A 26,001-nucleotide genomic window follows, 5' to 3' on the forward strand; every position below is an offset into this window, starting at 1 on the left:
AAAGAGTCCTGGTTGTACCAAACATTTTCCATTTAAGAATAATGGAGGCCACTGTGCTTACAGTCTGGGCTTACAGATTCTCCAGATCTCTGCTTTGGCAAGTGGAACAGAATGCCATTGGCCCTTCATAATGCATTAAAGGATGCAAAATAAACAATATGGCAACTCAAAATTGGAGTTAATTGTGCAGATTTAATCTTTAAAGACCCTGGAAAGTCACCTAAGTCCCAGGCTCACTAGGAAGGCCTCAGTCAGAGCTACAAAGGCATGAATTGTGTCATTAGAATGGCGACACAGAGGGCTTCCAGTTCACCAATCTGGATTTTGCTGACAATGCTCAGATCCTTGCAGAGACTGTAGTCGTCCATGTAGGGGTTCTTAACTTGCTGAGTGAGAAGGCTGAAGCATTGGGAATGCATGCTTCCTGGGCTAAAACAAAGATCCAGGTGTTGGGGGATGCTTTGGATGCTGAATCCGTGTCTGTGAATTGTGAAAGTGTGGCAGTTGTAGAGCAGTTCACATACCTTGGCTGTGCAATCCATCGAGCCACTACCTGCAAGGCTGGGAGGAACTGCAGACTTGGACTCGGGCATAGGGCAATGGGTTCACTGAGCTAGGCAGTGCGGAGTTCCTGGTGTCTGATCATGCAGATGAAAGTCAGAGTCTTTGGGTTCTTAGTCCTCCCAGTCTTTCTATGCTCTTGTGAGGCCTGGACATTGACTGATGACCAGAAGTGCTGACTGGGCTCCTTTTGGACTAGCCATTTCTGATTAGCCATGAGACCATGCAGTGTAACCAGTTAGCAACCACCCAGCAGCGACACAGCCAACCCTTAGTCAGACTCAAGGACCTGGGCCTGGTTCTAAGCCCAAGCCTTGTAACAAACAAAAAAGATTCACTGACTTCTTAGCTGAAGGTTGTTGTGTGAGCTAGTGCTGTGAAACCATACACACTTTTAGTGGACATCATGCTGCCAAACAGTGGTGTGCACAGACTTTTCAAGGGCAGGGGCGAAAAGAAAAAAAAGGGCACATACAGCGCATTCTTGCCACTGAAGAAAGGGCACTAAGTTTCGTGTGTTTTCGAGGGCACTTTAGACATGTTTATATGTTGTACAAATGGCACATTATATAGATTTAAAACAGACTAACTAGACGGACTACTCAAGTTAGTTTGTAGTTAGGATCAGCATCCACAAGAACTGTGTAGATTCAACGTTCGACTGTGAAGAACAAACAGAAATAAATAAATCCCTGGGGGGTCAGGGGGTCTTCCCCTGGAACATTTTCAATTAAGTAGATGCTGTTTCCTGTATTCTAGTGCATTTTAACATCATATTAGCACCAGATAATCCAAACTGGTTCTGTGAGATATAGTTCTGGCTCAATATAGACCAAAAAAGGGCCCAACATAGAAGTCATTGCAACAATAATGTTTCATAGTATTCCTTGGTCCTAATGGTCTTCTGGAGTTAAGTGTGTTTTCTTTACCCAAGATGGCAGTTTAGTGTGTTTTGCCAACAAGGAGGGAACTTTACACGCATTTTGGCTCCCAAGAGGGCACTTTAACATGTGATCTGGCTCCAAAGAGGGCACTTTAACACACATTCTGCCTCCCAAGAGGGCACTTTAATGCATTCTGCCTCCAAAGAGGGCACTTTAGCACGTGTTTTGGCTCCCAAGAGTCACTTTAACATGTGATTTGACTCCAAAGAGGGCACTTTAACATGCATTTTGGCTCTAGAGGGCACTTTAGCATGTGTTTTGGCTCCCAAGAGGGCACCCCGTTCACACCACTGCTGCCAAAGTTACATAGGTGCTGAAAACAGTCGACTCTGGCCCTCTGTTGAATGAGATTGATGCCACTCTTCTTGTGACTTTTCTATATACAGTGAAATACTTGTGTTAGGAAGTTAGCATACACTCTGACCAACGTTGTTAAGCACATCATGATGGCACCCAAGTTATTCCACGACTGTCTCCTGTTATGAAAAGATCATTTACTAGATTACATCTTTTCCCTTGAACTTGTGACTTTATGAAGGCAACAAGGCTCAGACAAAGTAGAATTAAAACATTCTTCTCTGCATCGTTGATGTCTGGAAGAGCTTTATCTGCACCCTTGAAGTTTTAAGATACCTGTGGGTGCACAACAGCTTATAAGGCTATCTCTTGAAAGAAAGGAAAAGCTAACTCAATCCTTTGTGTCTCATACACAATAATATGTTACTTTGAGTCTCTTTTGAGTCAGCGTCTCTTCAGATTTTGTTGGAAATCTTCTCTTTGTGTGGAGCTTAAATATCCTGTTGGCAGGAGAACTACTTCTGAGGCTATAATCCATCACTGTAGGCTCCGCAGTGCCTTTTTTATGTAACATTTGCTGTTTTTTGTTATACTCCATTTATCCCCAGAGGAGAACTTTATGTTTTTATTCTTCTGTTTTTCCAAGAAGGATTAAATGGACTGAGAGATACAGCATGGTGCTCAGCAAGTCTTAGTCATTATTACATATTATTTTACTCTGAATCTCACTGCAAAGTGGGAAGGAAAATGTGGCATAAGTTCCTTGTTTAATCCTTGCACCAAATCCCAGAGGATTCAAAGATTTTTCTCTTTTTCAGTCTAATATAGAGTCTTCTTTAGCTTTTTTTAAAACACTTTCTCCAAGTGCTTTTCTGTGTTAAAAATAAACCTCTGGCTATATTCTCATCTCCCTTCCACAGATGTTGTTATATTTCATAAATAAGTATACTGACACTGATCTGGGTTGTGCTTTTGCTAATTCGGTGATAAAATTTTACTGCCTGATATTTTATTTCAACTGTACATTAGGTTATTGCTTGCTTGGGGTAATGCCAACATGAGAGGACTATTGAAGTCTCAGCCAACATGGAATGAACTGAAAACAACTTAAAACAATCAATCTTTGCACAACCACAATGTTTGTATCAGTAAGTTTTTTACTATTTAACTGGTTGTTTTTCTTGCTAAATATCACAACATGGTCAGGACAGAAAATTAGGCATATGACAACTGCAAGTAAAGTTGTAGATATGTATTGTTTTTAATCAAAGATTTAACTAGATTTCACAAAATGCCATATTAGGCCTGCTCAGGCCTCTTGTATTGCAAAAGCACCTGATCAAGAGTACGCCCACCCACCATGTAAGTCTGCAACTAATGATTGAGACAATGCATAGTAACTGAGACCCTTAGATAAGCAGAAGAAGATGAATGGGTGGATGGATGGATGGATGGATAGATGGAATAGGAATGGACAGATTAGGGATGGATGCAAAGCCCCAGGTTATTACCCAAACTAACTGGCCTTACCCCATACCCTGATAGACCAGAACACTAAAATGTTCTTTTCAAGCCAAAGCTGTCGGCATTATATAGTACTGTGCGTAACTTTTAGGCATGGTCAAAGGGAACATATTATGTTAAAGTCACTTTTTTCAGTAACCTGACATGCCAGATGGATGTGTTTCACGCATCCATCTGTGAAAGCTTCAATAGGAAACGTCTGAGAGAAGGCAGAGGCTTCGAAAAAAACTCAGAGTATGATTGGGTGAACGTTCTGTCCGTCACATCTCTACGGGCCGATCAGAGCAACAAAACACGTGACATAGCCGCTATCGAGCTGCGTGTGCGCAGCTACAGAGAAATAACGTGAAACATGACAACTTTAGACATGTAAGTACTCAACTTTTCTCATTTTGTAAAAGAAACAACTCACTGCTGTTCTTTGTTCTTCTTTTAACCAAGAAATGTTGTCAAGTTCTGATAAAACTGGCGCGTTAGCAGCATCCACGCTAATCTCTTCCTCCATAACTGCACCAGCTCTTGCTGCTGCTTGTTTACGTCACGACTCTGCTGCACCTGAAAGTACTGCCCCTCGTCGCTGATTGGTCCTGTCACTTTCTAACCGGGCCCAAACAGTTCAGATGGGATCTTCTCAAGGTGGATACGCTAGTGAGAAACAAGGAAACAGGCGTATCCATCTGGACATTGACAGCCACCCACCCCCACCTTTCAGAAAATGTGTGCAAGAAAACAAGCCGCTCTCAGATTTTCCCCTCTTGATGTCATGTGGGGGGTCCAGCCCCTAGGTTTCAGTTGGCCCTCCCCATTTGGAAGAAAGTTCCGCCCACCTCTCCTGATCCTCTTCCTAGCTGCCAGCTGAGAGGAGGATCAGGAGAGCCACATCTATTTCCTGAGTGGGTTGGAGTCAGACGGATCAGTAACATTTAAAGCCACAGACACAGAAAAAGCTCATTCTAAGCAGCGCTGAAACAGAGTTTTTTAGACATGCAAAAATCCAAAACTGGAGTGTTTTTTTTTTGTTTTTTTTTTTAGAAATAAACTTCACAGGCATGTTTTGGGGACCTCTGAGACCAATATAAACTTGTCTTAAAGGGGTAAAATTTGTCACCTTTAAGTCAAAAATTGAGGCTGAAGTTAGGAGTAGATTTGGAGAGTATTCCACCTGACGGCACCGTCAGGCAGGGAGGAGGATTGGCACAACCCCAGTCGGGCTCTGGATGTCCTACTAGAGGAGTGAGAAAATAATCTGTTTGAAAAATTACAAACTCCATGCCTTTAGGGTGGAGAAAATGTTGGATGTGGTATGTAAGCCTGGTCCAGGCCAGTGTTTCCCAACCATTTTTCTTTGGCGCCCCATGTACGTATGTATCTAAGAAAAGCAAAGGACCCAAGAGAGAAGAAAAAGTGACACATGCTATAAAAAAAAAAACAAAATACATTTAAATTGTTTCATTGATAAAACCCTAAAAAAGGACTATGCATGCTTTCCTCAGAACACCTTAGCATAAACAACTTAATAACTGCTTTATCATGGTTTTAAAAAATATTTGCAAATCTTATTTTGGCAGCCTCAGAACAAGCAAAGCCTCACGCCCCCTAAAAAAGAACTTTGGAACCTCCCTTTCAGGGGTTGTGGATCCCAGGTTAAGAGCCAATGGTCCAGGCCCTAGACTTTCAAATGTTTTTTGCTCCAGGCAGATCATGCCTAAAACTCAAGGCATACCATGCTTATATCCATGCAAAATCGCCTCTTTAACATGTCATCTTTACTTGATGTGTAGTTGTAGTAAAAATATATGGTTGTTCAAATTCAACGCCCACCTAGACAGGCCTTGCTGTACCATTTGTGGATAACCGCTTTATAAAAATATACGCTAAAATTTCTGCTTTTTTCATCATACTTTTCAGCCATATCAGCCTTATCCACAGTTGTTGATTAAAGCAATCTGCTCTAGCAAATTCAAAATCATCCACACTGCTCTTTCGTTGGAGGTTGCAGGAGGCTGGAGACTATCACAGCTGTCATTCGGCAAGAGGCATAATTTTTAAAATTATGTGATATTACCAGTTATAAAGCAATATTATAGTAAAAATACCAGTGAAACCACATGTAAAAGTACCTTTAGTTTTTGTATTATTGTTTTTATCAAGCGTGGTTGTACAGATTCTTATGGCATACCAAGATTTGCCGCCATGCCTATGCCATTTGAGAACCACTGGTCTTGGGAACTGTCTGGGTGGAAAGTAGGTATCAGAAGATTCAGAGCCTCAGAAGAAGTCTTTAAACACAAGAGACAAGGCAGAAGGTCTACACTGGATGCTCATGCTCTTTGGGTCCTCAGGCAGCACTGCATTAAAAAAAGGGTTGATTCTGAACTGGAAATCACTGCAAGGGCTCAGGAAAACTACCAGAAATCACTGTCTGTCAACTAAGTCTACCATGCCATCAACAAATACAAGAAGGGGCCATATATGAACATGATCCAGAAACACTGCTGTCTTCTCTGGGCCAAAGCTAAATCAACTGGGGCAAAATGGAAAACTGTTCTGTGGTCAAATGAAACAAAATTTGGAATTATTTTTGGAAACCACAGATGTTGAGTCCAAATTGATCAAAGAAGACCCAGGACTGTTGAGCAGCTAGAATCCAACACCACACAAGAATGGGACAACATTCAACAACATGTGTGAACACGGTCCTGTCCCTACTTTTTTGAGATGTGTTGCTACAATCAAATTCAAAATGAGCTATTTACATGTTTCTGATGAAATGGTAAAATGTCTTGTGAATACAGTATGGGTTTATGAGAGTTGACTGACATTGCATTATGTTTTCATTTACATTTTACACAGTGTTCCAACTTTTTTGGAATTGTGTTTGTATCTTAGTGAATTGGGAAATTTATCCAAGGTCAAAGCCAAAGTAAACCTGTTCCATCCACTATTTAAATAAAGTCTGTGTCACCATCATAAAAAAGTGCGAGTCCTTTCAGCATTAGGCACACAGGTGTGTTAAGGACCTGTCAGTGTTTTGTGTCTTTGCTGTGATAGAAGCAGAATACTCAAGGTCTAAAGGCATTTACTTCACTGGCCCCCTGCCAACTACATCAAGCTATAAAGGCCTATTTGCTCTCTTACTGCAGTGCAGACAATGCTTGGCATCTATCGCTCTGTCTGCCATAACTCTTTTTTATCGAATATGATGTCCTTACTCTCTCTCTTCTTTGTTTTCCCCATCTTACACAATCCTGTCTTTAAAGCTAGAAATCTCACACTGTCAGAAAAAGTGTATACGATGTTGGAGAGAATATCAAAGCTTTGTTTGAAAGCATCTGGGATGGGAGGAGGAGAAAAGTGCTTGAGAAGACATTTTCTTGTTCGCCTGTTGTCCTGAGATTCAAGTGTATATCATAGCTTCGGGTCATATATTCTGCTTTATCATTTCAGAGGGAAACCGCCTCATCTTCTTTAAAACCTCCACTCCTCCCTGTGTCGGTGCACAGAAATGTGTGCAATTATGCAGCACTCTCAGCCCTCTCCTCTTTGCAAACCCAGAGACGGATCAATGAGGACACAGAGATCACAAGAGCGCAGGGGTCGGGGATGCTGGTCGGCTCAGATACGGATCAACTTTAACTTGGCATGTACCAAATAAAATGCCAGTGGGGGTATCGGGATGGAGAAACCCTGCGATAAATCAATCTGAGCCCGGCGTGCATACAGGAGCGGCTGAACGAGGTGGGAGGGGGGCACGGTGCTGAAAGAGGAATCGATCAGCAAAGATGATCTGAAGGAAAGATTTCTGTTCTCTTTTTTCATCCTTTGCTCTCACAGACATGAATGAACCTGCACACACATGTATCGACACAATAAACAGCAGGTAAATGGAGCTATATCAAATCTCTCTGTGTGGATCGAGTCTCTGTCCCTACATGTGGTACTGAGTCAACATTAGCTGAGATTGGATGCTGTGTGTGTCCTTGTGTGTGTCGTACACAGTCAACTTGAGTCCTGATAGGGAAAGGAGTAGAAAGCCATTAGAGATAGGAGCCCTGGTCTGAGGCGGCGTCTAATGCAAGGCTACTCAGCCAGTCAACCAGAGCCTGCTTATCGTGCCATGAGTACACAAAGGGAGCACACACACAAGTTTGAACATCCAAAATTTCTCCCCGGGCTATCCACCCAACCTTTTTGTCAAGACATATAAAAAGGCAGGGAAGTATTTGCTAAATCAGATGCACAAAGAATACACAACATTGTAGCAGAAGTGTGCAAATAAGTTGGACAGAGGTTATTCAAGTATTTCTTTGTATTTTTTAACTAAAGTCATAGGATAAAAATACTATTCCCTTGCCCACAATCTGCATGAATCATCCGTTGCAGGCCTCTACAACGGGACGACCTCAACCTCAAAAGTGACGTACTTACCCTTTTTGGGTTTCCCTTTAGTTTGTAGAGTGTTGTTTTTAATGTTATCCCCCTCCCTTTACCCTAACCCTAACCTTTAGGGTTCGGGTGCCAAGCCTTAATCCTCTTTAGGCTTTTCTTAGTTTGTGGTGTGTTGAATTTATCCCCAGAAGTCAATTTTCGATTGTTATTCATTAAATTCTGCTGATGTGAAAAATAGCCCCTTACCATACCTTGTGATAGTAAGCAGAAAATATAAGCGTGGGTAATGTATGTCACTTCCCAGCCCATGGTCGAGGTCGCCCCACCGTAGAGGCCTGCAGCTGAACACCTCATCATAGAGGTCTGCAGCCAGATCCTCTTGCAGTTTTCAGTTTTCAACTACATGTCTACATGTTCTAAAACTAGTGATTTCTATTTTGTACCACTGTTTAAGAGCATCCTGTATGTTTCCAAGAGTTGAAAAATGATGACACTGCAGTTCCCCAAGTGTCCATTTGAGGCTGGCTGCAATGGCCCTGGAAGTCCCATTAACGCCCACATTGAATTGACCGTTTTGACAGCTGCAATAGACACCTTGGTTCCTGTACTGCACAGCAGATGGATTTGCCAATCAGCGTCATTTGAGGAAAACAAGGTGGTACGTATGGGCGGGGTTAAGTTGTACTGAAAGCTTGGAGCAATGGCTGCTGCCTGTGTAGCATTTAGCCTGGTTGTAGCAGCAGTTTTATCAGAAATGGGCCACATTTCTTTAAGAAATCAACGATCATAGAAAAGAACTGGATGCTTCTTCTAGCCAATGACTAGCTCCGACAATGCGGCAGTGTTAGCCTGTTTAGCACAGGTTAGCACTTGAGATGTGCATGTTTACCTCATTTTGTCTTGTCGCTCTGATTGGCCCTTCATAAATGTGACATAAAAAAAAATCCAGTCACCTTCTGAGAATTTCTTGAAAAGTCCTGCCCTCCCAAATGCTCTGTATGGAAGGTGTCTAATAAAAATGTGAAAAACTCTAGGATCACTTGGAATTTTTCTTGTTATCCAAGAAAAAACTCATGAAATTAGTCTAGATAGGAAATACAGCAAATGAACTGGACATTGCTAGAGTTAGAAATAATGACCATAATGAAAATGATCTTTGCTTTCATGAAGTTCACCCTTTTCAGTAGTTACAGCCGGCCTTAGCATTCCAGCTGTCAATTTTTCAAGGAAATATGATGAGATTTCACCCCATGCTTCTTGGAGCATTTCACACAAGATGGACTGGCTTTATGGAGTCTTCCTTCATACAGTTTGGTTAAGCTGCTCCCACAACAGCTCAATAGGGTTTAGATCCGAAGACTGTGCTGGCCTCTACATTACAGTCAGAATTCTGGCAGACTACTTATTCTTTAAATATCTCATAGACATTTTGGAGGTGTGTTTTGGGTCATTATCCTGTTAGGATGAAGTTGGGCCCAAGCAAGTGCTGCTCTAGGGTTGCATAATCTTGCAATAGCTTTCCTTCCTGAAGGTCCCTTCCACTTCTTACAAATCCCCTATTCTACCACCTCCAAAGCACCACAGACCATCACGCTGCCTCCACCTAGCTTGACTGATGGTTTTATGAACTGTTCTGGCATCCTCTCATTTATTCTGGGTCTCAAGAATGTTGTTCTCGTTGTTCTTATTAGTAAAATTATTTTAGCTGTGTAACATGATTAACTTGGATTAGCAGCCATACTAGGAGATTGATGCAGAAGACTGACGTTGCATGCTGATAACTATTTGTAAACTACATGAAAATGTTTTTCTTTGGAAAACAAAGAAATATTCCAGTGATCCCAAACTTTTGAGCGGTAGTGTATATCCATGCAGTGGATAAATGAAACAGTCTATCCGCGGTGTCAGGTTATCAACTGGTGGCAACAAGGGCCACATCATGCCCGCCACATCTTACCATGCCTAGAATGGAAATGAGCTAGAATGTTTCTTTTTGTTACCCTCTTAAACGCCCCCTTGTAGCTGGCTGCAGTATAAGTGATCAGGACTAATCTGAATGTAAAGGGTTTCATAAAAACTGACATTTTGGGAGAACATAAACATTTCTTAATACTAACATGTTAATTTGGTCAAAATATTGAATTCATTTTGACTGAAAAATAGATCCCCACATCCTTCCATCTATTTTCTGTACTGCTTATCCCGTTGGGGGGTTGTGGTGGGGCTGGAGCCAATCCCACTCCAGACTGGTGGCCTGTCAATCCCAGGGCTGACATATATAGACAGACAACCAGGCACACTCACACGTACGGTTAATTTAGAGTCACCAATCAACCTAAAGAGCATGTTTTTGGTGGTGGGAGGAAGCCAGAGTACCCGGAGAGAACCCACGAATACACAGGGAGACCATGCAAACTCCGCACAGAAAGGCCCTGACCGGGAAGCGAACCAGGAGCCTTATTGCTGTGAGGCGACAGCGCTAGCCCCTGCACCGCTGTGCAGACCCTAGATCCCCACAGTCTGTCAAAAACAACAACAACAAAAAAAAAAAGAACAAAACTGGCCCTTGTACAGTGTTTTTTTTTTTTTTCATTGGTAGAAACTGTACTTTTCAGGCAAACTCATCTTTAGCTCCACATCTTTGCATGTGTCTAATTCCAGACTGATTTTAAGACAGCATTTCCAGTATGCCGGCAGCTCTTTAGGTACATTACCTGGACATTACAGGTACATCTCAGAAGTTAGAATATCATGAAAAGTTCAATATTTTTTGTCACTCATTACACATAGAGTGAAATATTTCAAGCCTTTATTTCTTAAAATGTTAATGATTATGGCTTACAGATAATGAAAACCCAAAATTCAGTGTCTCAGAAAATTAGAATATTACATAAAATCAATTTAAAACAAGGATATTTGAAACAGAACTGTCAGGCTTGTGAAAAGTATGTTCATTTCTATGCCTTCATTACTTGGTTGGGCCTCCTTTTGCATGAATTACTGCATCAATGCGGTGTGTCATAGAGGTGATCAGCCTGCAGCACTGCTCAGGTGTAATGGAAGCCCAGGTTGCTTTGATAGCGGCCTTCAGGTTGGGTCTGGTGTCTCTCAGCTTCCTCTTGACAATACCCCATAGATTCTCTATGGGGTTCAGGTCAGGCCAGTTTGCTGACCAATCAAGCACAGTAACACCATGGTCATTGAACCAGAATTTGGTACCTTTGGCAGTGTGGGCAGGTGCCAAGTCCTGCTGGAAAATGAAATCAGCATCTCCATAAAGCTTGTCAGCAGAAGGAAGCATGTCCTGGTAGATACCATGATATTCTAATTTTTGAGATGTACCTGTACATCAATGCTTCCTTCTGCTTGGGAGCATTTCCAATCGTCAAGTTAAGGATGAATATCTTACTGTGAATGCTGTGACCTATGCTGAGCCCTGCCTACAGACTCATAAAACAGGATCCAAAACACTTTGGATGGACTCCTTGGACTTCAAACACACTATTTTAAATGTTTGCCACACAAGGCAAGAATTAACTTTGTTGTTCCAACACATTTTTGGTACTGGAAAAAAATGAAAAGGCATAGACTGGCAGTGTGTGACAACAGATTTAATAGTTTAACGAAATGTAATGCATCTTTTCACTTGCAAAAGTTACACTGACTTTCAAATGACACATTCTGATGATACCTAAAGCTCTAACTTTCCATATAAAACCTGTTTAAAATGTCCTTAATCAGCAGTTCTTCTCATAAAAGCTATTAAATACATCAGCATGCTTTCATTGTTGCTGAGGATCTTTTCCACTTTCAAAATCTTCCTTTTCAAAATAGGATTGAAGTCGTAATCCTTTACAGAATACAATGTCAGAATGCTGTAAAAGAGTTCAAGCAAAACTAACTTTAAACTTTCATACTTTTAATCAATGGATGACTTTTCTGTTTTGTCTGTTTAGATATAAAATATTGAGAATCATCAATATTCTTTTTGAGTTGTCTTTGTTAAATTCAAGTCCAAAATCCAGCACATTTAGGCTGTTTTTGGCCTCAAGCATCTCCTGAGGGTGATGTCTGCCTCTGCAGCTCAGTACTCAACTATGCTCTGCAGGTAGTTTTTAACTTTTATTGTCTGTTTTTTGGTCCTGAGGAGGTAGTCTGCAGTTGGTGACTAGAGCTTATTTAGTAAAACTGCTGCAGACTGCTAATTCAAACAGGAGAAATGGATATAGTCGGACTAGAACAAACCAAAACACAAGCTAATAAAAGTTAAAACTGTAAATGGACATGAAAGACAATGGACATAAGTATGGGTTCATCTGAGAAGATGTCAGAGCTTTAGCGACACTATGAGCACCTGGCACACCTTTCTAGGGCCTAATTCCAGCTCACTGCATACTGGCTGCACAGGACCTTGGCAGGCTGGACCAGACATAGGGGGTGCAGAGTGTATTATGGAGGGGTGAGGTTGGGGGGGGGTACCTGGAGATATGGGGCATGGACTGGGGTAAACCTTCATGATGACCAAAAAGTCCAAAACCTGTTTGATACCTTAGCAACAAACAAAAAGAAATACTCGACATACAACACGGAACATTTTTTAACTCCTAAATACACGGTGTTCAAAAATGCATCATGCAGGATGAGATCGGGCTGTAATGTGGGGCCTAATGGGATATCTTTTCATGGGTCCCATCATTCCTGGCACTACCCCTGGTTTCCACTTTGTCAGACAAGCTAACAAGCTCTGTGGTGTGAGAAAAGTGAAAGAAAATCAAGAAAAGGATCCTGTTGGATACTCCCAGCACTCCGTCAACCTCCTTTGTTCCTTGTCCACGTCGATGTAAGTAACAGAAAGAAGAATAGAAGCAGAGTGAGGGGGCCTGTTGCATCACTTGGGGCCATAATAGGAAATACTGACATACTACTGATTTTGTTGTTGACACTTGTTGCATTGCATGCAGTTAAATGTTATGAAATGTTATGATTCCCCTGTTTTGATAACAGAAAAGTCAAATCAAACTACCGTATTTTGGTATAAATCTAAAACAGTGTAATTCAACCCTGCTCAACCAAAGAGCCAAATTATTGCAAAATGCCTTTGCAAGAGCCACAATCCAAGAGGCAAAAAGTGGCAACAACAGCTTGAAGTTGCAATAAAAATAGGTTAATGGTGGCAAAAATGGTCAAAAAGTAGCAAAAATGGGTGAGAAGTGACCAAAAAAAAAGAGTGAAAAGTGACTAAAATGGGCAAAAAATAGGAAACAAGTGGTAATTAATGGCAAAAGGAAGATTAATTGGGCAAAAAGTGGGAGAAAAATTGAAAAGGGGCAAAATGGGGGGGGGGGGAACGTGGCAAAAAGAAGTTGCAAACATTGCGGAAAAAAGGAAACAAGTGGTATTTAATAGCAAAGGGTAGCTTAATTTGTTGAAAGTGGCAATGGTCAAAAAAGGGCCAACAATGGAATAACAGTGGCAAAAACTGGGAAAAAAGTGTCAAAAGACATTGCAAAAAATGGGCAAAAAAATTGTAAAAAGGGGATATTTACTGGCAAAACATATATTCAATGGGCAAAAAAAGTGGCAAAAAAGGTGAAAAGGGCAAAAATGTGATAAAAGTGGCAAAAAGAAGTTGCAAAATGGCCAAAAAATATGAAAAAGGGGTATTCAATGGCAAAAGGTAGCTTAAATGGGTGAAAAGTGGCAAAAATTGTGAAAACGGCATAAATGTTTCCCTTCTTCTAAGGTTTTCTGGGGGAAAAATATCTAAAATTAAGACAAAAAAGAGCCACAAATTATCACAAAAGAGCCACATGTGGCTCCAGAGCCACTCACTGAGTATCATTGATCTAAATGATAAAAGAAAATTATACAGATCATTACCATGGCAGTGGTTTTAGTTGGCCTACCACGCCCCCCACTTGTTCTCCTTCTCATGCCATGGAGAACTCCCCCCTCCTGTTGACAGGCTGATCTGCACTGGCATGTATTGACGTGGCCCAAAGCCCGTCCTTAAGCCGAGATAGCATCACTGGGGGATGAAGGGGGTTTAGGGTGGAGTGGTGGTTGGAGGGGAGATAAGCCAATGTTGCACACGAGTGCTTTGTTTATGATGAAGTGGTCCAGGCAATTACATTAGAGGCACAAGGAGAGCTCTCATCTCTTTCTCCACCCCCCCCCCACCGCATCCCTCTCTCTGCCACTCTTTTGTCCGCCGGCCTTGCACTTAGAATGCCTCACGCATCCGCCCCACTGAAATGCAAGGAGGCACCTCTCAAACCTTATCAGACCAGCAGTCAAGGACGGGAACTTTTGTCCAGTGCACCTTTTTTATAATGACTTGCACGGGTCGCCAAACCTTACAGGGAGATTTATGACGTGACAGCACAACCACCTGCGCACGATGTCCCTCTGCTGAGAGTACCAGTTCACTCTTTATTGGAAGCCTTGATTTAAGAGGAGTAATTGACTGGAAATGGACTAATGCAGGTTAGATGCTTTATGGTCCAAGTGGTACCTGACAGCACAGGATTCCTACTTGATGGAGACGAGGAGGAAAGGAGCGGAGAGGAAAGATTTTTCAAAGACACGGCTAAGCAGCGAAAAAAGCCTGAACAAGTAATTAAATGGTGAATTGAGTCTCGGAGCTTTTTCCTTTTTTTCTGCAAACAAGATGAATTGCTGCAAAACAAGTGAAATTATTTCAAGCCAATGGCACATTTCATCAGTTTCAGAAGATAGAGGGAAAAAATTATTTGAAGCTTCAATATAACAGTTAATTACTTGTTAAAATTGAGATATGTAATATGATCACTCAAGAATGTAATGCCCCTGCAGGAGTGACTGTGAAGTATTTTTATTCGCTCATTTTTGCATGATTTAACAAGAGCGGCTCATCTTTAAATCCTGTATTATAAACTCTTGATTTGATCTACGTTCTCCATTATTTTTTCTGATTGTATTATCCCATTTAAGCCTGTCAATTTCCTCTTATGAGTAACTTTTAAAATATTATATGGACATTGTATTCAAATACATCCACCTAATACTGAGTTAGCCCTTGTTTTGCAGCTATAGCAGCCTTCCTTCTTCATGGAGGGATTTCCACAAGATTTTGAGTTTCTGTAAGGATCTGTGCCCTTTCATTCTGTAGGGCAGGGTTACCCAGGAAGGGGCCATCCCCAAACTGTTCCCACAAAGTTGGGAGGATAGAATTGTCCAAAATCTCTTGGTATTCTGAAGCATTCAGAGTTCCTTTCACTGGAACTAAGGGGCCAAGCCCAGCTCCTGAAAAACAACCCCATAATCCTCCCTCCACCAAACACTTTACACTTGGCACAATACAGTCAGACAAGTACCGTTCTCCTGGCAACCGCCAAACCCAGACTCGTCCATCAGATTGCCAGATGGAGAAGCATGATTTGTCACTCCAGAGAACGCGTCTCCACTGCTCTAGAATCCAGTGGCGGCATGCTTTACACCACTGCATCCGACGCTTTGCATTGCACTTGGTGATGTATGTACGGTGGCTGCTAAGGGCAAATGGTCTGCAAAAGCCAGACGCACTCTAAATGAAACAAAACAGCTTCAATAAGAAAAACGCTTCAACTTTAGAGATGCAATAAATAGTCCAAACGTACTTCAAAAGGGGAAACGCGAGACAACTGACAAAAAATTCTCCAAGAACTAAAAACAACTTCATGAACGACAAACACGCTTCTAATACAGAAACTATTCTACACTTAAAACGATCCTGATACTAAACGCTCTTCAAAACCAGAAATGACAAAAAGCACCAGGCCTTCAGGGGGCGCTCTAGCAGGAAGAGAGAGAGGGAGAGACACAGATGGAAGAGAGAACAAGCTGAGGATGGACTTATGATTGTGTTTTAAAGTCATTGCGTGGTAATAATATTCATTACCAGTTATGTAGTTATATCAGGGAGAGAATATTTCCTCCCTTCTGGTTCTGATTCCCCTTCTGATGACACCTTTCATCTCTGAGGGGTTTACGTTTTATCCCTGCCTTAGAAGCAGCTGCTCGGCCATGGAAACCCATTCCATGAATCTCTCTCCACACTGTTCTTGAGCTAATCTGAAGGCCACATGAAGTCTGTAGTGAGTGACTCTGCAGAAAGTTGGCAACCTCTGCGCACTATGCGCCTCAGCATCCGCTGACCCCACTCTAGGGCTGGGCAATTAATCGAAAATTAGATTAAATTGCAATATGGGCTGCTGCAATTTTCAAATTTCAAAAGGTGCAATATTTCTTTGACCTGAAACTTGTATCAAAATACCAGTTTTAAGCTTTGTTTTGCAGCAGAGATGTTATGATGATTGCATGACATATGCAATCTTTCAGGTGCCATTTTTTTAGAATACTCTACAAAAAATTCCTACCTTCTTCATTTGTGTACATTTTTCTTATTAAATATAAGAATGACAAAAACCCTCCTATGCAATAATTCATATCCAATTTGCAATATGAGTCAAAATCATCAGATTTAGGTCGTGTTCACACCTGATAGTCTGGGGACTCGGTCCATTTTGGAACAGAAATGGCAACATTGTTGCACTTTCCTTTGGTTTGGTTCACATTCACACGGCTCTCTTTGAACAAACGGACCAAACCGTCTGAACACCTACAACCTCTGCCCGCTAGGGGCGCTGTTGCTACAAACGGCGACAAAGAATAAAAGAAGGCGTAGAAGAAGACGAAACTCCTTCCGCCAGTCGTTTCTTCCACATAAACAATGAAAAAACACAGAATTTACGCTGTCTTGTGGTTTCTGTTCTTGCATTTCGGCATTATGAGCAGCCGGCAAGGTGGTGAGCTGTCCAGCATGTTGTCCTTTACACAAGACGAATAAATCAGCATGGACTACGATGCGTTGCCATGGATACCCGGACACCAAGGGAGGTATCGACATGTATTTGAGCGTATTAAATCACATATAAATCTGTATATCATTATGGTTTATGCCTCATCCTGCCTTTGGTTCACAAGTTGGTCTGCTTCAAATGAACTGGACTATCCAGGAAAACGGACCAGAGTTCGGTTAAAGCAGACCAAACAGCTCTAGTGTGAACGCACCCTTACATACTTTTAAAGAACTGCTCAACCCTTGTTTAGGAATAAAAGAAAGGTATGGAATAACTGCATATTGAATCGCAATTGCAATATTGGGGAAAAAAATCGCAATTAAATTATTTTCCAAAATCGTTCTGCCCTACCCCGCTCTGTCATTTTACATGGCCTACCACTTCGCGGCTGAGCTGCTGTCGTTCCCACTCTCTTCCGCTTTGTTATAATACCACTGACAGTTGACTGTGGAATATTTAGGAGTGAGGAAATTTCACGACTGGACTTGTGGCACAGGTGGCACCCTACCACAGTACCACGCTGGAATTCACTGAGCTCCTGAGAGCAACCCATTCTTTCACAAATGTTTGTAGAAACAGTCTGCATGCCTAGTTGCTTGATTTTATACACCTGTGGCCATGGAAGTGATGGAACACCTGATTTCAATTATTTGGATTGGTGTGTGAATACTTTTGGCAATATAGTGTATGTAACTTCATCATAAATGTTGCAGTTATATATTCTTTTTAAAATCATTCTTATTTTCTTCAAGTTTCTTATATTTAAAAAAAATAAATAAATAAAATTACAGTCTACAGAAAACATATTTAATAACAAAATGTCTTGTTTTTTCATTTCTGTGATGTAAAGTTGTTGTAGAGGGCACTCTTCAGAGAGAGAGAGAGAGAGAAATCATGGACTGACATGTTATTTTATGTGTTTTTGCCATTTGAGTGAGATGCAAAGTATGTGCTCACAAACAACAAAAGCTGCCACTCGTTCAAAAAGGAATTTATTGACAGGAGAGAGTAAGATGGAGAAAATCACTGCAGAACAGCAGAAAACTGCAGATTATATAGGACTAAATTAATATTACATAAAAACAGCATTGTTTTTTTTTTTTTTTTTGCCCAAAGGGGTTAAAAAAAATCACTTTTTTTCTTGCATCATCAGACTGTCAGCCAGATGTCAACAGTCTCGTCTTTTTTTGGCTTCCACATCTGTGTTTGAAACTTCTCTCAGCTCATTAAACAGTAACAAATAAGGATATAATTAGTCGTATAAACCCACGTCCTCATTATGAGCCGCGGGAGAGGCGAAGCGGCGCAGAAGACAGCCACAAACACAAACCTCCAGCAGGGCCAGATGGACTGAACGGCTTAATGTTGTCATGTCATGGGTCCATATGTTCTCCTGTGTGCGATTTCTGTTCGTTTCGTTGTTTAGCATTGGAAAGGCTCCTGAGAATATGTGGGCAGGCCAGAGAGGAGAGAGAGGAGGAAGAGAGGAGATGCAGAGGAGTGTTGCTGCCCACAGGAAACTGGCTTTGACATATGTGGAAGCACACAGCTCCTGTGGGGCGGTGGAGGGAAAGGAGCAGAGCTGAGAGACTCCTCAGAGCTGTGGGGAGAAGGGTGTGATCATTCTGTCAGAGAGTATTACTGTCATAAAACTAACACACACCAACATTCACACACTTAGCACACACAGCAGCAGAAGTGTACAAACACATACAATGTTGAAATCCTAATATACGATACACTGTGGCAGTCCACGTGCACGCAAATACACGCCAACGCATACACACGTACGTCAGTGATGGTGCCCCCCTTAGACGACGCCCTTTGGGGGCTGCCATTTTCTGCACCAGCACCTGTCACCTGGATCATGCACGAGAAATGGAACAAGTGCGTCAACCTGTGCGCTCCTCCATGTCCCTCCCTCTCTCGCTCGCTCATTTCTCCCTCCCTCTGCAGCTCTGTTCATTCCCAGGCGTGTCAAGCCAGCCAGCTATGATAATTCAGCACCAAGAGACAAGTGAGCACTGGAGTCCCCAGTGCTTGGAGTTTAGGAGGTAAGCATTCACAACAAGCTCGGCCCTGGCAGTGAGACCGACAAAGGGAGAATACCTCAGTGCAGGCTTGTTTTAGGGCTTAATGTGAGGAATAAAGCAAAGGCACATGCCTGGAGAATGAACTACCTGGATACAGAGAAAACAGTACTAGAAAAGAAGAAAAATTCTCCATTCAGTATTTTACCATTTAAAAGTGAACCTTTGTTACTTTGAGGCCGGCTCAGACTACACAATTTTTCTGTCCTTCACCATGGCACCGAGTCAGTCGGTGAACAGAAATCTTGTTCAGTTTTGGCCGACAGACTAGCAACACTACAAGTGAGACTCCGACCACTGATCGTACGCTGTTGTCACCTCTGTCTCGACTGTGTGTGAGATCACAGTTTGTCAGGGAGGAGGGTCAAAGAGTGTCAATCATGGATACAACAGAAGCGCTCTTTGTGTGAAAGTGGTCTTTTGCTCTGAAAAGGAAGAAAACAACAAAAATAAGGAACAATCATGGACTCATCCCATTTTAAAAAGAGGGTGACAATATAGACTGACTATTCTTCAAGCAGAACTTGAGGTATGAATGTGTAACCAATCAGTTATTTGAGGAGAATGAGACTGGAGACATAGGTGGGTTTAGTTGCACTGAAAGCCAACAGCGGCTGCTAGTGCAGTGGTTAGCACAGATATAGCTACACCGCAAAACCAGGAGTGTTGATTTTCATTTAGACAGTTCACTGTTGATTTAACTCTCAAAATGTGATTTTAACTCCATTCTGAGTTAAGTGGCCTTCAGTGTTGGAGTTATTTGACAGTGTTGATCCATTCAGTGTTAATTCAACTCTGTAGAGCAGTGTTACTCAACCCCACTCAACCACAGAGCCAAAATGTTGAAAAATACCTTTGCAAGAGCCATAATCTAAGTGGTTAAAAGTGGCAAAATCTGTTTAAAAATAAGTTAAAAGTGGCTAAAATGGTCCAAAAGTAGCAAAAACAGGTGAGAAGGGACAAAAAAATGAGTTAGAGTTGGCAAAAAATGGTCCAAAAGAGGAAAAAACATGACAAAAAAAATGAGAGGAAAGTGACTAAAATGGGCAAAAAGCAGTCAAGAGTGGCAAAATGGGCAAAAACAAAGGAAACAAGGGGTATCTAATGGCAAAAGGTAGCTTACATGGGCAAAACGTGGCAAAAAATTGTGAAAATGACAAAAATGGTGAAAAAAGGAAACAAGTATTTAATGGCAAAAGGTAGATTAACTGGACAAAAAGTGGCAAAAAAAATGTGAAAATAGGCAAAAATGGTGAAAGAGGAAACAAGGGGTATTTAATGGCAAAAGGTAGATTAACTGGATGAAAAGTGGAAAGAAAATGGTGGAATTTTTGGCATTAATTGGCACAAGGTAGATTAAATGGGCAAAAAATTGTGAAAATGGGCAAAAATTTGAAAAAATAAAAAACATGGCAAAAAGAAAAGGCAAAAAATTGGGTTAAAAAGGAAACAAGGGGTAGTTAATGGCTAAAGGAAGCTGAAATGGGCCAAAAGTGGCAAAAAAAAAAAAAAAAAAATTTAAAAAAAAAAATAGTGAAAAAAAAGGCAAAAATGGGAAAAAGTTGCAAAAAAGACAATTAAGGGGTATTTAATTGCAAAAGATAGTTTTAATGGTTGAAAAGTGGCAAAACATGATGAAAAAAGGCAAAAATGGGAAAAAAGTGGCAAAAAGAAGAGGCAACAAGGGGAATAAAAAGAAAACAAGAGGTATTTAATGGCAAAAGGTAGCTTAACTGGGTGAAATTGGAAAAAATGGTAAAAAGGGGCTAAAAAATTACCTTTTTTAAGGTTGTCTGGGGGAGTCATTTTAAAAATGAAGACATAAAAGAGCCACGAATCCTCCCAAAAGAGTCACACGTTGAGTATCACTGTTGTAGAGAGTTAATTGATCTAAGCCCTGTCCATGGCCAATTCAAATCTGGAGGGTGGATTTTTCCCATCATGCTCCAGGGCAGAGTGTTTAGATGTGTTTGGATGTGTTGTACAGCAACCACTGCTGGGATTCCTTTGCTGTTTCTGGTGGATTATTGTTTTTGATGCTAAACACTTCTGCACCATGAGTGTACTGGTCCATCACATTGGACACTTCCTGGATGTAGCGGAGGATGGTCTATTCCAGTGTTTCTCAACCCTGCTCAACCAAAGAGCCAAATTGTTGAAAAAATACCTTTGCAAGAGTCACAATCTAAGTAGTGAACAGTGGCAAAAGTGGGTTAAAGTGGCAATGAAAATATGTTGAAGTGGCAAAATGGTCAGAAAGTGGCAAAAATGGGTGAAAAGGGGCAACATAGATATAGAATGACAAAAAACTGGGGAAAATGGCATAAATGGGTAGAAAAAGTGGTTAAAATGGATAACAAAAGAAGGGTTACAGGTTGCAAAAATGGTTGAAAAATGGTAAAAAAAAAAAAAGTGGCAAAAAATTAGTGAAAAGGGTGTGGAGTGGGCAAAAGTGGCATTCAATGGGCAAGAAGATGCAAAAAATGGCAAAAAAAAGAGTGAAAAAATGGCAAATAACAAAAAGCAGGATAAAAGAGGCAAAAACTGGTGAAAAAGTGCAAAAAGAAGTCACAAACTTGGGCTTAAAAAGTAGTGAAAATGGGTCAGAAGTGGCAAAACAGGAAGGAAAGGGACAAAATGCAAATAAGGGCAATGGAAACGTACAGACAAAAAATAAAGGTTGACAATAAAGCCACCTGTACAAGAGTGGGAAACCATTTCACAGATTTAGCTTGCAATAGATAATAGATAGATTTTTTTAGATGAGTAATTGTTTAGGAAGCACATCAAAGATCAGGTATTTCTGAACGTCAGGAAGTTCTGTTACCTTTCTGTACCTGTTTGGCTTGTTTTCAGTGTTCATCCTTCACAAGGTCTCTACCCAGAGTCGACGTATCTGCAGAGGTCTCTTCTCCAGAACAAGCAGACCAAGTAATTAAAACCATTAAAAACACTGAATCACACAGGTTTAAGATATCAGTCAGTGTTTCTCCTACACTCCTAATGGGGCTTTGGGAACCCTGAACCTAACTGCCTTTTACTCTGGCATACTATAGCTGCAGAATTAATAATTAAATATAAACAGAGGTGACGTGATTTTAAAAACAAAGAGAGTAGTCTAGAGTTGCCTTGATGTCAAACTTGCTGTCATCTCACAGGGGAGCTATCTTAAAAGTGCTATTTACAAGAAGTAAATGAGAAAAGTGCCTTTTTGTTTCCTGAAAATATCAGACTGAGCTGCAAATGGTTGACTTTTTCACCTTGTTCTCATGCCCCTTGAAAATTAATTAATTTTTTTATTTACTTTGGCAAAAAGTTTGGGTGAGCCAATGTGATAAAGCAGTGGGAAAATTCTCCACAAATGAGAGTGCAGGATAATGTTTTTATCCTTCAACCAGTGCAATCTCTGTGCACCTAATGGAGCTACTTGATTCTGTTTCCTGTACACCGGCATGCTCCTCTTCACTCTTTTGTTGATGTGTTTCACTGCAGCATGAATACAAATGAAGAATTATTACAGGATCTGTCATTTCTAGTCACCAAGGATAATGCTGATTCAAAATCCACACTAAGACTTGATGATGGACCTTCTCAGTTAGACGGTTCATGAAATCTCATCTCTGCTGGATATTCCCCAGTCAACTGTAAGTGACATTATTGGAAAGTGGAAGCATTTAAGAACAACAGCAACTCAGCCACAAAGCAGAAGAGCAAGGGAAATCACAGAGTGGGGTCAACGATTGCTAAGGTGCATGGTGCGTAAACGTCGCCAACGCTCTCTGAAGACTTCCAACCTTTCACTGGGACTAATGTAAGCACAAAAACTGTGTGGCGGGGGATTCGTAAAATGGGTTTCCATGCCCAAGCAGCTGTAGTCAAGCCTTACCTCACCAATTTCAATGCTAAGTGCCGGATTGAGAGGTAAAGCACACCGTCACAGTGCCAACGTTGAAGTTTGGTGGGGGAGGGACAGTGGTACAGGGCTGTTTTTCAGGCTTTGGGTTAGGCCCCTTAAAGCTTCAGCAAACCAAGACATTTTGGGCAACGCTATGCCTCCAATTTGTGGCAACAGTTCAAGGAAGGCCCTTTTCTATTCCAACAAGACTGTACCCCAGTGCACAAAGCAAGGACTCTAAAAAACATGGTGTGATGAGTTCAGTGGCCTGCACAGAACTCTGACCTCCTCCCCATAGAGAACCTTTGGGATGAATTGGAATGGAGATAGTGAGCCTTCTCATCCAACATCAGTGCCTGACCTCATAAATGCTCTACTGAATGAATTGCCAAAAAAATAAAAACACGAAAACCTTCCAAAGGGGTAAAGGGGAGAGCTTCCAGGGCCCAAAAGAGGTCAGAAAAATGATGGTGCATTTAAAGTTAGTCTGTGAAAAACAGATTTTATATTTAACCTGAGTAACAACCACTCTTAGCAAAGCAGCAAAAATAATGAATTGTAATTATCTATGCTGTGGTACAATATGCAAGAAGCAAACCCATTTTTCAGGACAGGATTACAGTTTTATTTGTAATGTTAACTGAATGGAACTATTTGGAAAGTAATGTCAGACTTTCTACTAAGCCATGATGTGTACAAATGTCAGGATGCCAGAGAATAAAGTAGAAGGTATGTTTATAACTTGAAGGGGAAGATAACTAAGTAATTACATAATAAACTGGCAAACAGGCAAATGTGGCTAATAGTGGCAAAAAATGATTAAAAGTGGCACAAGTGGGAGGTAAAAAGGATGTAAAGGTTAAAAAGTGGTATATATGGGCTATAAGTGGCAACAATGGCAGAAATAAATGCTGAAAAAATGGTTCAAAAGTGGCACATATTGGTTCCAAGTGGACAAAAAGTGGTTCTGTGTGGAAGAATTAGTTAAGGCTGGCAAAAAAAAAAAAAAAAAAAAAACTGATAAAACAGCCAAGCTAAGTTAAGTAAGGATAAAAGTGGCAAAGAGTGGTGAAAAGGGAGAAAAAAGTGGTTAAATGGGGCAAAATAGTCACAAAATGGGTTAAAAGTGGCAAAAATATGTGGGAAAAAAAGGATTAAGTGGGTTAAAAAATGCAAAATGGCTAACGAGTGGTCAAAATGGACATGAAAAATGGCTAAAAAGGGGCAGATGTGAGTCAGAGTGGCAAAAATTGGTTAAAAGAGCCAAAATTAGCGATAAAGCAATAAATATGGGTGAAAAAAGAAAAAATGTCAAAAATTGGTTGGTAGAAAATGATGAGAGGCAAAAAAGTGGTAAATATGGGCTATAAGTGGCAAAAATGGGCAGAAATAAGTGGTGAAAAGTGGTTCAAAAGAGGCAAATATTGGTTCCAAGCGGAAAAAAAGTGGTTCTTTGTAGAAGAATTAGTTCAGAGTGGTAAAAAAAAATGATAAAGCAGCAAATCTGAGATAAGTAAGGAAAAAAGTGGCAAAGATAAATGGTGAAAAGGGAGAAAAATGATTAAATGGGTCAAAATACTTATAAAATGGGTTAAAAGCAACAAAGAATGGGCGAAAAGAGGATTAAGTGGGTTTAAAATGGCAAAAAATGGCTAACGAGTGGTCAAAATGGACATGAAAAATGGTTAAAAAGTGGCAGAGTTCAAGTAGCAAAAATTGGTTAAAAGGGAGACAAAATAGCGATAAAGCAGCAAATATGGGTGAAGAAAGAGAGAAATGTCAAAAATGGGTGGATAAAAAAATGGTGAAAAGTGGTTAAAAATTGGCCACAGTGGGTTTAATATGGAAACAAATGTTGCAGAAATGTCTGGAAACAGCGATGAATAACGGTTAAAAATTGGCACATATATATTATTTGAACATCAGAACGCGACAATAGCATGACTCTCTTTGCAGCTACAAAAAGAAGTAACTGTTAGCCAGAACGCTAGCACCAATGCTACTGATCCAACACACATCCACTGATAGATCACAGCAGGGGATGGACCCTTCTCTGGGTTTCTCAGGGGCTCAGACAAGCCTGTGGACAGGCCCGACTGTAGCTCCATTTCTCCTGGAGGTAGCTTTGGTGTAGGGAAATGTATTTTCTTGCTAATTGCGAGCATCCTGCCTGCATTGCCCGCTGTCTTGAACCCGTTGTTTCAACCCTGATTTCAATCCATCGGCATGTTGCCAACACTGCAGATGACTCATCCTACTGAATGTCAAAGTGTCTAGAAAATAAGCAATTGCACTGTAGCCACAAATTATAATCATGAATGAGTCACTCCAAACTGAAGTGAAGACATCAATATCACAAACCGCCCAGTGATATAAAGAAAAGCTCCTGTGGCATGGATATGTGTGTTTGGTGAAGGAGTGATTATTAAACATCAGCTGGGTGTAGAATTGGATTAATAAGACACAGTTATGTGTGTGTTTGTGTGAGAAAAAGCCAGGAAATGCTTTCCGAGGCACAGATGGGTGCATTAGCGCTCAGTATGAGCTTATGTTTGATATTTTTTACAGCGCTGGATCTTCATGGGAGGCTCAGATGTAGTTATTTCTGATGGAGTTTTGTTTAGAGTCCTCAGAGGGAGGATGTTGTAATTCTGGGAGTAAATGGCTGCTGACAGTTTTGCAACTTTTTTTCTTTTTTTTAAGCAAAGCGAGAGAGTGATGACTGCAGCGAGTCGCCCTGCTGTCCATTTTTAAAGGTCACAAGTTGAAGAGAGAAATCTTTAGCACCACTGTGACAGCAGAGCTCCTCACTCTTTCATTTTTGTCACTTTGTCTGCCTCTGTGTTACAATTCTCTCTCTCTATGTTGTTTTCCATCCATCAGTATCCCGTCTGGAGGAACATCCAAAGCTGTGATCTCTTAATTTCCATCTCAGGATCAGCTATCGATCAGTCCTCTCCATCGGCCGCTGTCTATCCTCCACTCCCCATGTTCTTCCTCCGCGCTTGTTTATCGCCTCTCATGCATCATCCCTCATCATCCTCTTCCTGCTGCCAGTACCTCCCCTTCATTGTCAACTTTTCCCCCTGCTGCTTCTTCTTCCTCCCTCTGTTCCCCTTCTAGTCGGCTCCTCCTCCTCTCTTTTGTGCATCCTTTATTTCCTCTTTGCACATCTGTCTTCCCCCTCTCTGAGCATCACTCTAAAACTTTTTATGGCATGAATCTAATTAAAACTTCTCTAATTATTGGCCAAAATGTCAAACATTCCCTGGAAAGATCTCCCAAGAGAATAAAAAACTAACCACATTGGTAAATAAAACTCCCCCTCTCTCTCTCGGTTGGTTTTTATGTGTCTAGCAATGGCAGGGGTTCAATCCGTGATGGCGTGCCAAGATGAAGCCTCCATCATCATTATTATTATT

The sequence above is a fragment of the Cheilinus undulatus genome, linkage group 16 (assembly GCF_018320785.1).
Source record: "Cheilinus undulatus linkage group 16, ASM1832078v1, whole genome shotgun sequence".
In the NCBI taxonomy this organism is placed as follows: Eukaryota; Metazoa; Chordata; class Actinopteri; order Labriformes; family Labridae; genus Cheilinus; species Cheilinus undulatus.